This window comes from Hippopotamus amphibius, chromosome 11, assembly GCF_030028045.1.
Source record: "Hippopotamus amphibius kiboko isolate mHipAmp2 chromosome 11, mHipAmp2.hap2, whole genome shotgun sequence".
Taxonomy (NCBI): Eukaryota; Metazoa; Chordata; class Mammalia; order Artiodactyla; family Hippopotamidae; genus Hippopotamus; species Hippopotamus amphibius.
The window spans coordinates 89554749-89567376 of record NC_080196.1 but is presented as its reverse complement, the minus strand read 5'-3'; the positions used below and the strand labels follow the sequence as shown (position 1 = coordinate 89567376).

Genomic DNA, 12628 nt, shown 5'->3' with positions numbered 1-12628 from the left:
TGGTGGAGGGAGGTTACCCAGGTCCTTCCCCTTTCCTGGGGCACGGAGGTTCTGTTGGTGGGTATGAGTTAAACTCTGAATGGTGGGTAGGATGAGTGGCTGAAGGTGGGCTTTTATGGCAGGTGAAATATGCTGAGGTAAGAAGATAAGAATAAAGGGATGTGTGTGTGTGTGTGTGTGTGTGTGTGTGTGTGTGTGTGTGCCACGTGCATGCTGAGGCCTGGGGGTTGGGTTGGTGGCTGGGACACTAGCAGTGAAGACCCTAGCTGAGGTAGAGTCTGTATAGTCACCTGGAGTTGCAAGACTTAATAATAAGGAGAGAGAGAGATGGGGGAAAGAAGATGCCTGGAAAGTACTAGAACAGCTAAAACTTGGACATGTGTCCCTGGTTCTGGTAGGTCACAGGGGCCTCTGTTCTTCCTACAGGTCCCCTCTGAAGCAGCTGGGAACTCAGAAGCCTCACCACCCCTGAGGAGTAGGCCAGCCAGGAGAGCAGTAAGGGATGGCGTGAAGCCCACCAGGGCCTGAGGAGTGAGCACAATCTGCAGCTTGTTGGACCTGGCGCCTCCAAGTCGGGAGACTGCACCGCCGTGGAGACTCAAGAAGAATTGATACTGCGGCCCCCAGTGACATGTACACGGTGTAATGACAGGTAATGAACCTGAGGCTCATCAATCCTTTCTGAATGATATGGCAGGTAGGAGAATATATCAGACTGCAGTAGACATAAAACGTCAACTCTTGGGAAGAAAACTATGCAAACAAAGCAGAGTAAGGCCTGATAAGATGATAGATGGATGCTTTATAGTTATTAGTTTCTGTCCCAAGTGCTTGCTGGAGCTAGGCACCAGAAGATTTAGCATCAGATAGGTTCACTTACTATACCTTATAGGAAGGCCTGATGTTATTATGAATGTAGCACCTCTTGTTTTAAGACCTCAGAGTAACAAATCAAGAAGTCATTATTCCCTGTCAGCTCCCTTGGGAAGCAGGGCATGGATGACAGTGGGGAAACAAAGGCAGCGAGGGGTGCAGGAGCTCTTTCATGGATCAGTGACACCTGAGGGATAGACGTGGAGGCCTCATTGGCTGAGAAGCCTTCCGCGTTGGGTCAGATTTCCTGAATGACGGGTGAGGTGATGGGTTGGTATTTCTTGTAAAAAAAGGAAATAGGGACTTTGTGGCTGCCTTCATCCCTCTAAGGATGCCAGGGCGAGTAGCAGATGACCAAGGCTGGCTGGGGGAGGTCATGGGTGGGGGTCTGGAGAGCACAGGAGGGGGCTGGCAGACACCCCGGGTCTAGCAGGTAGTCTGAGGAGGTCAGCCAAGGCAGAAAGCATTGAGAAGGTCCCCAGAGCCTAGAGGGCAGGGCCCTGAGGCTGGAAGGACCCGGGTCCAGTGGAATTGGAGACCACAAAGGTGAGCTCTGATCTAGTGGAGGGCCTGTTCCCATTGGCCATATGGTTGTCACTGTGTGTGTCATACTGGGTACCACTCTGGCAATTTCCGCCGTGGGGAAGACGGCAAGCTGGGGCAGGAGCAAAAATAGCTTGAGGCCTTGGGAAACTGACCAGCGCAGGGGGAGAGGGCCAATGGCCTGGGGCAGAAGGCCCCATGGGGTGTGGCAAATTCCATTCCAGTCCAGGCCAGTGTCAGGGTCCACGAAACCGAGCCAAGGGATAGGGAGGGGCAGAGTATTAGGACTTCTGGGTGGCCTTGTTCTAAATCAGGCAGAAAGAATAAGATGAAAAAGGAATCCAGAAAGCTGAGCCCAGCTCCAGGAAATGGATCAGCCACAGGTACCAGGTGGGCCCAGGACTTGGCTTCTGTCTATATGAACAAATGGAAGGGGAGTCGAGCTATGGGGACTCTGGCGAGGATAATCAGGGGTCTGGCTAGGCCTGGAGGGGCTTTACTAGGTAGCTGACATCTTCACAGTTTCCTGGGGCTAGCTGTGTCCCCGGGCACCCTAGACCCTAGTGTACTGGCCCTGGGCTATTCTCAGACCCCCACTTCTCGGTGGAACAGATCGTCTGTGCATTCTAGGCTTGACTGGGGCCGTGGACAGGGCTGACCCTGTGAGGTCTCGTGATGGAGGTGATGGGGGGCAGGAGGAAGCAGAAGAGGCCCAGCCCTGCAAGTGGGTGGATGAGGACTTACATCATGTGTGCAGCCTCAGGAAGGTAAGGGACAAAATGCTTTCTTATTAAGTCAAGAAAAAACCAAGAGTTGAGTCCATCAGAAGGTTCTTAACCTAGTTTTCCAATATTTACCAAGTACCTATTTTGCACTGGGCACTGTGTGCTGTGCTAGACATACAAGGGTTCATGAGGGGTGTCTGCTCCCAGGGGAGGGAATATGGAGCAGAAGAAAAAGCATGGGAGTGGAGACAGATCTGGGATTCTGGGAGCCTCAGGCCCCTGTCTTCAAAATGGGGACAAGACTTTCTCACTCACAGGCTGGTTGGGAGAATTAAATAAAACGAAATATGCAAAACACTTAGCACAGCAGCTGGCCCCATAATAAGTAATCAATCATTTAGTTTACTTCCATTGTTCTGCTCTTGAAGGAGCTCAAGGTCTGGCAGGGGAGGGAGCAAAGAAGGCTGGGAGAAACGCATCGAATTCCCAGGGCTTCTGATTGAGAACAGGGTTGGAGGCCTGGGCTTTGAAAATCTGGTTCTCCGCATTCCTTTGGTCATGGAAAATGTGGTTTAAGGTGGATCCGAACACTCGGAAATGGCGACTGCATGTGAGTGCTTTGGCGGTTGCTGGGCCCGGGGATGCTTTCTGGGCACTGAGTAGAATAGAGGGAGGGAGGGGTGGGCCCAGGAATTTACAGAAGTGATGAGAAGAGAGGACATTCTCGGAATGCTTGGAGAGTCTTGCCTCCTCGGCTTCCAGCACTGTTCTAGGGGGTGAGGCAGGGTGAGGTGGGTACAGGCACCAAGACAGGACTTGAGACCTGGAGCAGAGAGACTGAGGATGAGCCAGCCTCATGTGATTTTAAATTTGAAGCAAGTGAAATTAGTTGCAATAATGTTTCATTTAACTCAACACATCCAAAGTATTATCATTGTAACATGCAGTGAATATAAATATCGTTAGTGAGATAATTTATATTCTTCTTTTTGTACAAAGTATTTGAGGTCCAGAGTGCATTTGATACTTAGAGTTTATCTCGGTTTGGACCAGCCGCATTGCAAGTGCTCAGCAGCACCTGTGGCTAGTGGCTCCTGCACTGGACAGCTCAGGTCTAGAATTTAGAGCATCTTGTCCAGGGGCACCCAGAGGCCAGGTGTGTCCCTGAGCTAGACAACAGGACTTACTATTCTGTCTTCTTCCCACCACACATCTAAAATGAATTCCTGGGGAAAGTGGCTTGAAGAATCAGACATGTCTTGAATCACTTGTTCTAGAACCAGCCCTGGCTGCGGGTCTCCCCAGCTGGCCTCAGATGCCACCACTTACTGGTCCCGGGCTGACCCCAGGCTGTTCCCAAAGCTCTCTGAGCTTCAGAAGCTGCCTTGAAAGTGGCACTAAGAATGTCTGTTTTACTGGGTAACTATGAGGACTAAATAAAATAATAATTACTCCGTGACATTCTGTGTCAAGAAATAATGCTTTTTATTTTCCTAAATTAAATGAGAACCAGGTTTGAGTTCCCCTGTGGACTAAGTGTGGCAAAAGTTTCCTAGCAGGAATTTCTGCAGTTCTGTCTCTACCCTTCTGTTGTATGAGGACTGTGAGGCTTTGTGGGGCTGGATGAATGGGCAGGGGGTGAGCCTGGACCTTGGCTCCGGGGGGCTACCTGTGGCTCTCCTTATCCAGAGTCGTGTGGTCACCTGGAGGAGGCAGGTCCTACAGGCAGCTTGTGCCCTTATGTCATCTCTGCCATAGAGCATGCCGGGGCCCCCAGGCCTTCAGCTACAGAGTGTGGACACCACCGTGGTGCTGTGTTTCAGTGGACCAAGGGTTGCCGGCCACCCCAGGACCCATTACCTAAGTGTCTTGGGACCCTACCCAGGCACCCTACTCGAAAAGCTGCTTGCCTTTCACTCCCTTTCTCTCATCTCCTAGCCTCAGCCTTTGAAACAAAGGCCTGTCCCTACGTTACCTGCCTCCTTTCTTTCCCCAGCCAAAAAATGCAGGCTACTGCCCGTTCGGACCAGGGAGCCCACTGTCATAAGTATGGCTGCTCTTTCTGGGCTTGGGGGAGGATATTTTTTATTACTCTGTGAACGACATCTGCGCCAATCACTTGCTCCCAACAGCAGTAGAAAATAGTAATTGCTACATATGTGTCCTGACACAGGTCTCTGGCACAAGGTTGGCACTCCACAACATCAAGTTCTCCTATGCCCAGCCTATTCTGAAGAATGGGTTAAATAATCCCTACCTTTGGGGTTTTTCTGAGACTCAAATGAGATAGTGGGTGTGAAAGTCCTTTGTAAAATTATAAAGTGTTATTGAGACTCTTAATTCCCTACCTGGGATGGTTTCTTGTTTGGGGGCTGGATTGATTATACACGCATCCTTCCACTCAGTGTCCCGTGGCAGGTCGGGCCACCATCACACACCGTCCTTCCAACAGTGTGCCCCGCTCAATGCTCCCCTGGGTGCTCCTCCGCCCAGGGCGAGCCCCTCTGAACAAACCCCTTGTCTCCTGTGTGTCCCTGGCAGATCTCCCTGACATCCTTATTTTTCTTCAGCCTATTGTGTGGGGTCTCTAACTCATCCCCCTGAGTTCTACCCCAGTTATCAGGGCAATTCACAATCTGTCTTTTCTGGGCCTGAGGGGAGAGAGGCCTGGAGCTAAGGAACGGCCCTTTTCACCTTCCTGGCTTGCTTTTGGTGAGGATTCTGCGATGGGGAAGGTTGTCTGAAGAGAGTGTCTAGGACAGATCCCCTGTCCTCAGGGCTGGTGTGGAGGGAGCAGGATAAGGAGGTGCAAGTCGGTGATGCAAGGAGTAACCGGGTATCAGCCCCACTGGAATCAGTGCAAAGTCTATAGATGAATGGAAATTCCCCAGGCCTGGGGACTGAAATGACATTTTCAAGGTTGGGTCAACATCTGATTATGTGAGATTGGGTCAGTGGTCCGTGGATGCTCACCGCAGCTGTCTGTGGGTCCCTGTGTTGTTTCTCCCCCAGGAGTAGCTAGCTTCTGCCTCCTGCTCCTCTCCTGGGCCCAGAGCTCTCGAGGCTGTCACGACTCCTGAAAGAGTCCTCCAAAGCAGTGTCATTGTGACTTAGCATCTATTTTAAAGGTAATCTATGGCACATGTGGGGGACAGTGAGGAGGGGGTGTCATAAAATCAAGCATATTTAGAGATACAGTCTAGATTCTAAGTTTGCTGTGTGACCCTGTACGCATCTCTCAGCTTCTCCAGGCCTTAATGTTCTCATCTGCTAAATGGGCATGAGAAAGTGCGCTGCAGTGATTTAATGCTGTTGCCAGGCACGCATGCATTCAAAAAGTAAGAGGCGCTATGAATCTTAATCACCAAAGATTTGAGAGTATTACGGCAACCCCCTTTTCCTCGCCGAGTCTAGCAGTGTGTAATTCTGCTCTTCAAAATTAGACTCTTTATTGCTTCCTGGGGGCCCACAGGGAACAGCTTCTGATATATCACCTTAAAGTTTTGCAGCAGGGAGAGGCAGAAAGCCACATTGCCCTTGACTGACAACCTTCATATGGGTACTTAACAATTTTAATTTTTCATGATTCCTCTGGTAAAAATAGTGCCCAACTAAAAACAAATACATTTGTATTTTCCATCTCCTTAATTAGTTTCTAATTTGGGGGTTCCTATTAGCTTAAAATCATCTTGCTGAAATGGTCCTTGAATGATAAAAAATGTGAAAACCACAATCAATTCTAGAGAGATCTTGCTATTTAATTATGCTGATTGGAGCACTAGAGACCCCTGGCAAAACGAAGCTCTCAGAATAAGCTTGATTTGTGTAATTTGGTTTTTAAAATTTTTGGATGCATATTTATCATGTTCAGCTATGTGTTCTTGTTCTCCTTGATATTCTGACTCAGCTCCTAAGAGATGGGTGGAGGAGTCCATGGGCTGTGGAGACCCTGGGACTCTAGCTAAGCCTGTGGAGTTGCCTGGCCTGAAGGGAACACAGGGTCCCGGGCTTGTCCAGTCATTTAAAAGTGTCTTTTCTTTAAAAAAAAAAAAAAAGGAAAGGTAAAAAAGGTCACCTAGAGATAGCCTAGGAAAGGATAGGCTGATAGAACTTTGGAGCTTGATGGCAGGAGAGAGTCTTCCGTGAAATCCTGGTTAGAGATGTATCTAGAACCAAATTCAAGAATGTGATATGATTTTGGAGATACTGGGAAGACCTCGTTGCTCAAAAAGATATATCTCCCAGCATCCAAACTCACAGATCAATATTAGCTTTGCTAAAAATAGACAGCTGGGTGTGTTGTAATGGGAAGGACACAGCATCACCCAGGACATTTCCTGCCATAAAGCTGAACATAAAACTGCTCCTGCCTGTAAATCTAACGACCACCTTGTGCAGGAACTAGAGGAATATGGGAAAGCCCGCCACAAGGAGGCCATCACCAGATCCAGAAGGAGAGGGCTCCTCGGGACAAATGCCCTGACTTCCCCAACGGGAGGTCGAAAGGAAATAATAGGGCGATGTGAGAGAATTGGTACAAATTTAGAGTCTTAGGAGACATACCAACCGAATGCCCTCAGTAGGTCCGGTTTGACTTCTGACTCAAGTCTACTTTGCTTCTATTTGAGAAAATCAAGTTGCTTAGAGACGGGCTGCACCTTAGTATCCAGGCATTATTGTTAATTTTTTTAGGGTGTGTAATATTGGAGCAATGTTACATAGTGAAATATTTACAGATGATGTCTGGGATTTTCTCTAAAATATTTTAGACAAAAAAAGATGAAGCAGAAACTGATTATTGAATATTGTTGAAGCTGGTTTGGTAATTGGTGATGGGTATGCGGGGATTTATTATTGCTCTATTTTGTGTGTATTTGGAACGTTCAATAATAAAAAAAACACAATAATAATAAATGTCCTTACTGGCTGGCTCAGCCCTGAAATTTTACCAGTAGAGCTTTCTTCATCTAGCTTAAGCCTTTCTTCATCCATAATGTACAGCTTCTCCTGGGAACATGATGTATCCTTTAGAAAAGTAGCAGTGGGGCAGTAGAACGTTTCCCCAGTTCGGGATACTGTAGGTGTCCCATGCAAAAGAGTTCCAGGTGAGGTAAGTTTGGAGAAGGTTGCATTGAACTAAGCCAAACAGGTTTCTTCAGAAATTTGGTTATCCTGTGAATCAATGTTAATACATACTGGGCATCTTGAGGGGGGCATAGCAATGCCGTGTTACCCCAAATAATTTGTCATGTGCTTCAGAGGAGATAGAAAACTTCAGCTCCTCTAAGGACAATTAGGAAAGTCAGAAACCTGGGTTCCAGAGCCATTTCTATTTACTAACTGGTCGTTGGTCAATCACTCAAACTTTCTGAGCCTCAGTTTTTTCACCTGTAAAATGAGCTTCATACCACCTACCACTTACCTTCCAAGAATATGAAAGGGTTTCGTTCACTGTAAAACCCAAGACCAAAGATTAAGTTGTACGATGATTGTTTGGTGCCATTTTCTGAAACCTAGTCCACAGACGTTTGCTTGGACGCTCATGGCTCTGTGTACAGGTGTGGTCTAACATCACCCAAGGTATAGACTATCCTGGGTGTCACAAACGTAAAAGATACAGAGGAGGTAAAAACAAGTTCTCTGCCCTTTGGGAGCTCATGACGGAACTGGAGAAGCAGTACAAATAAACAGTGATGGCAAAGCCCTCTAGCCTTAGGGATAAACGAAAGGTTCTGATTCAGAGCAAAGGGGGATCGCTCTTGGCTGGAAGGGCTCTTGAAGGCCACCTGGAGGAGATGGCACTTAACCTGGGCCTTGAAGCCTGGGGAAGATTTGGATGGACCACCCCTTTGTCGGTTAGGGATCACTCAGTCGGAATACTTCCCTGTCTCCCGCCTCCGCACGCCCACAGGCTGCAGCTGAGCACATAAACCCTGTTTGGATTACGCTATCATCTGACTTGGGGGCCCACATCTTCCCTGTCCGGAACTGGGGTCGTGCTCCCCCTGCCCAGCCCTCCCAGCCACTCCCATCCTCTCCGCCTCTCCGGCTCCACCCCTTGTTTCCGTCTTCCCACCAGAGCTTAGAGAAGCTGGGATTAGTCATCCCATCCACGCTCACTCCCTCCTGCCCTGTCTTTTAAGCAAAAAGAAAAAAAGAAATATCAGCCATGGAAACAAAGCAATAAATTATGACTCAGAGACACCCAAGCCTTCACGTGGAAATGTTTATTATCATCAGCGAATCATTCCTGAGGGCAGAGAGCGAAGACGGCCTGAGCGGAAATCTGGTGAAAGGTGGGCCGCAGTTGCTCCAGTAAAGGTGAAGGGATTGGAGGCAGCCCAGGGAGCCGGCCTAGTTTCTTGGGTGTGGAGAGCTGGGTGGGGTGCTCCGACTCCTCCTGGGGGTGTGTGCATGGAGTCATTCGGGATGAATGGCCATCAAGGGCACTTGTTAGCTAAGAGCCCACACTGCCTGTCATTGGCCCAGCAGAAATGGAAGAAAAGGTCCTAAAGGACAGGGCTGTGGTGGTGCTTCAAGTCAACAAGGGGCCCAACTCTGTGTCACTCGAGGATTCAAAGACAACCTGGCCACGTGCCTTGTCCTCGAGAGTCCTGCATGGACAGAGCTCAGCCCACTCTCGGCACACTTGAAGGCTCAGAAGGCTATTGTTGGGACTCCCTAGGAGGCACAGTGATTAAGAATCTGCCTGCCAATGCAGGGAACACGGGTTCGATCCCTGCTCTAGGAAGATCCCACATGCCTCGGAGCAACTAAGCCTGTGCACCACAGCTACTGAGCCTGCACTCTGTAGCCCTTGAGCCACAACTACTGAGCCCATGTGCTGCCAACTACTGAAGCCCACACACCTAGAGCCCACAACAAGAGAAGCCACCGCAATGAGGAGCCCGTGCACCACAATGAAGAGTAACCCCAGCTCGCTGCAACTAGAGAAAGCCTGTGTGCAGCAACGAAGACCCAATGCAGCCAAGAAAGAAAGAAAGCAAGTAAGTAAGCAAGCAAGCTATTGTTGCTATTTGGGGAAGGACCTACTCAGTGCCTGGCATGAAGCTGGCTCCACTGTGGACCTCCCCCGCATCTGCACACCTCGGCTGTGGGCCCACAGTGCTGGGTTCTGGCTCTGCCACCTGGGGCAGGTGATTCAGTCTCTCTGAGCCTCAGTGTCCTCACGCATAGGACGGGGTAACCATTCCTCCCTCCCACGGTGGTTGGGAGGATGAAATGAAATGATCCAGAGAGAGCTCTTGGCCTCCCCCTCTGCCGCTGAGAAGTGATAAAACACGGGACAAGTTGCCCTGGGCCTCAGTTTCCTTATCTATTAACTGAACATAATTGGATTACCTGTCCTGCTGACACCATTTAACTACAGAAAGAGAGTTTAATGGGCAGTGTATGGAAAAACACTTCAAGAAGTATAAAGAGTTAGTCAGACATTTAAAACATGTATTCCTGTGTATTCATACATGCAAACCCACACATGCAAACTGTCCTCAAAAGACAAAATCTCAGAGTGGCATAATGTGTCCACGGGTGGTCCAGTGGGGAGAGACATAGTGCCCGAGTCTAGACTGGTTTTATATTATGCTTTTTGGCCGTTCTACCTTCCTAGAGGCCAGTCGCTCACTTTTCTGGATGCTGGCATCCCCGGCAAAGCGGGGTGTGGCAGAAGCACACGGTGCCAAGCCTGGCAGATCTGGTGTCCAGCTCTGCCTTGGAGGCTCCCCCGTGGGACTCTGAGCAAGTCACGGAACTGCTTCCTCAGACACAGAACAGAGGTTAAAAACTGCCGGCCAAAGGACATCAAGAGGCTCCAATGGGATGATGAGTTAAAGTCTCTCTAAGTTGTAAAGCAGTAACTATGTGGAAGCGGCCACCATCTTTATGCCTGTCAGCCAGGCCTTCGGAGCCCCGTGCAACAAAAGATTTAATAACACTTGTTAATTGATTAATATGCATCCTGCCATTTCAGCTGCTTTTGGGGAGGCAGTGGCAATTATTTTTATGTTAGAGAGACACTCCTTAAAGAAGCCTCCCCTGACCTTGACCTTCTGTTGCTTTTCTGAGTCAGAGGATAGATCTTCTCCAAGCTCTGGTGGGTACCAGTCAGGTGGCCATTGGGGCTGAGAACAGCCATCCATTTACTTACTTATTCTAATTCACTTTGTAACTCAGCGCTCACTCTGGGCATTGACTTATAGTTAATGGTTCATCTTTAAATGAATACTTGTCTGGAATCTTTCATGAGTCAATGGAGGTGGTATTGACCTGGCAGCTAGGTAATGAGTCCTGGAGTGCCAAGTGTTTTTTTTTTTTTCCAATATTCCCCCTGTTTTCCCCTACCAACCACATAAAGAGCCCTCCACAAATACACACTCATTTTATTTTCAGGCTACAAGGCATAGTAGAAAGAGTGCAGCACTGAGTCAGGAGATAGGAGCTCTCAGCCCAGGTTTGCTGTTAACTCACTGTGATGGTAAGAAAGTCACTTGACCTCTCTGGGCCTCAGTTTCCCATCTGCTGGATGTTGCAACCCTCTGAATCTCTGACTAGGTCCGCCAGACCAGCAATGTATGTAATGAATGAGAAAGATCTATGTTCAGATTACAAAAATAATAATTGCTTTGTATAAGAAAACAATTAAAACGATATACATGTGTTTGAGAAAGTGAAGGGAATTGAGAGACACCCCCCTACCCCACCCCAGAGATCATCACTGTCAACAATTCAGGGAACTGTTACATCCATATCACTGTACGTATTTATACTGTTACCATGGATCTGGAAAAATAGACCCGTATTACACAAACATGGGATCAAGCTACGTATTGTATTATGTTCTGCAGCTTGTGTTTTTACTTAATATAATCTTTTAAAAACTACTCACACACATCACTCCAGTTTTTTATAATATGATTTTCTATAATATGGATATAATTTGTTAATAGGCTGGAATTAATTCCACCTCCTCGGTGGATGTCTGGGCGGCAGCGGTACATTTTAGTGGATGTGATGGTTGGCTGCCCCTCCTACTCTGGGAGGGGGTCAGAGAGGAGGCTGGGAGGGGAGGAGCTCTCTTCCACGGCCAAAGCCGCCATCCTTAGTTGAGGGCGCTGTCCTCTCACTTCTCCAGAATTCTTCTCCAGCAAGTACTGTGGCTGAGCAATGCCAGGGCACAGGGCACTGCTCCCCCCCCCATCCCAGAGCTGGGGGAAACCAGGGCCATGCTGGGGACACAGAGAGGAGGGCCCGGAGTAGGGTGGGCTGGGCAGCAGAGCCTATGCATGTGAGCATTGTACTTAGTGCAGTGTGCTTGCTTTTAGAACCGCAGAATGTCCAGAGCTGGGGTAACCATGAGTCAGGGCTGAGTCGGGGAGCAGACCTGGGCCCCGCCCTCCAGAGGTGGGCCGGCCTGGAGCGATGCTGGCCTGGGGCAGATCCCAGCCCTTCCCTTCTTCCTGCTCCCTCCAGTGATGAGGCAGCAAGGCCGGGCCCCTGCAGCCAGCCCCAGCAGGCTGCCCACCTGCACTGCGTGCCCGGCCTCCTCCTGACCGGGGCTAGTGACACACCTTCCACTTCTGGGTCCATGTGACTGTGGGATTCTAGGCATGGAACTTGTAGCATCCCTTTTTGGGGGGGGCAGAAGGGAGAAATGTTTGACTCTTGCATCTAGAATGATTTCCCATTTCCCCTTTCCTCCGTGTTTAATTGAATGAGAATTTTTGACTAGGTAAAGCATTTATACAGTTCAGAAATCAAAATGACATACAAAGGTGTACACTGAGATTTCTCATTTCCCCCCTGTCGCCCCCTGTAGGCCACCATTTATATAACTTCCAGGTTTATTCTTTCAGTGCTTTCTTTATGCTAAAATGGAGAAATTTTATATATTCTTGGCTTACCACTTTACCATACAAAAGATAGCCTACTGTATATTCTGCACATTGCTTTTTTATTTCCTTAAATATATATCCTTGAAATCTCTCCATATTAATACACAGAGCAATTCCTTAATTTTTAAAAATAGCTGTGTAGTATTCCACTGGATGCATGGACATTTTTTTTTAAACCAGTGCCCTACACAGGGACACTTGGGTCATTTCCAGTTTTTTTGCATTAAAAACAATTCTACAACCTGATGTCAGTCTGAGCTATTTTATTGCGTGTGTGTTTTAAATTGCAAACCACCCCAAATATTTTCTAGAAGTAGGCAGAGTATGCATTGTTTATAAACAGATAAGTCAATAAGACTTTGTTCCCAAATTCCTATGCTGTTTCCCTGTCTTCCAAGCAACTGTCCCCCAGTCCCCTAGCATCCCACAGTCACTAAAACATCTACCAAGATGCAGTGTCCTTTGCTTGCCAACCTGGGCTATTAGAAATTATCTTAACTCTCATTTCCTCTGGTGGTTTCAGTGAAGACTCAAGCCAGGACCTGAGAGATTGGGAATCTCTAGAAAGGTTTCCTG

General features: G+C 48.3%; 1 protein-coding gene across 4 annotated transcripts in view; it reads left to right on the top strand.

Annotated features, from left to right (window-relative positions):
* The window catches only part of ZBTB7C (zinc finger and BTB domain containing 7C), a 353420-nt gene that overhangs the window by 70715 nt on the left and 270077 nt on the right, over positions 1 to 12628 (top strand). For 2 of the 4 annotated variants that reach the window (XM_057698337.1, XM_057698332.1), the window contains exons 2-3: positions 427 to 652; positions 2047 to 2183. The gene's annotated coding sequence lies outside the window, so the exon portion shown is untranslated. The remainder of the gene's footprint in view (positions 1 to 426; positions 653 to 2046; positions 2184 to 12628) is intronic. The other 2 variants (XM_057698336.1, XM_057698331.1) reach the window with 1 other exon arrangement.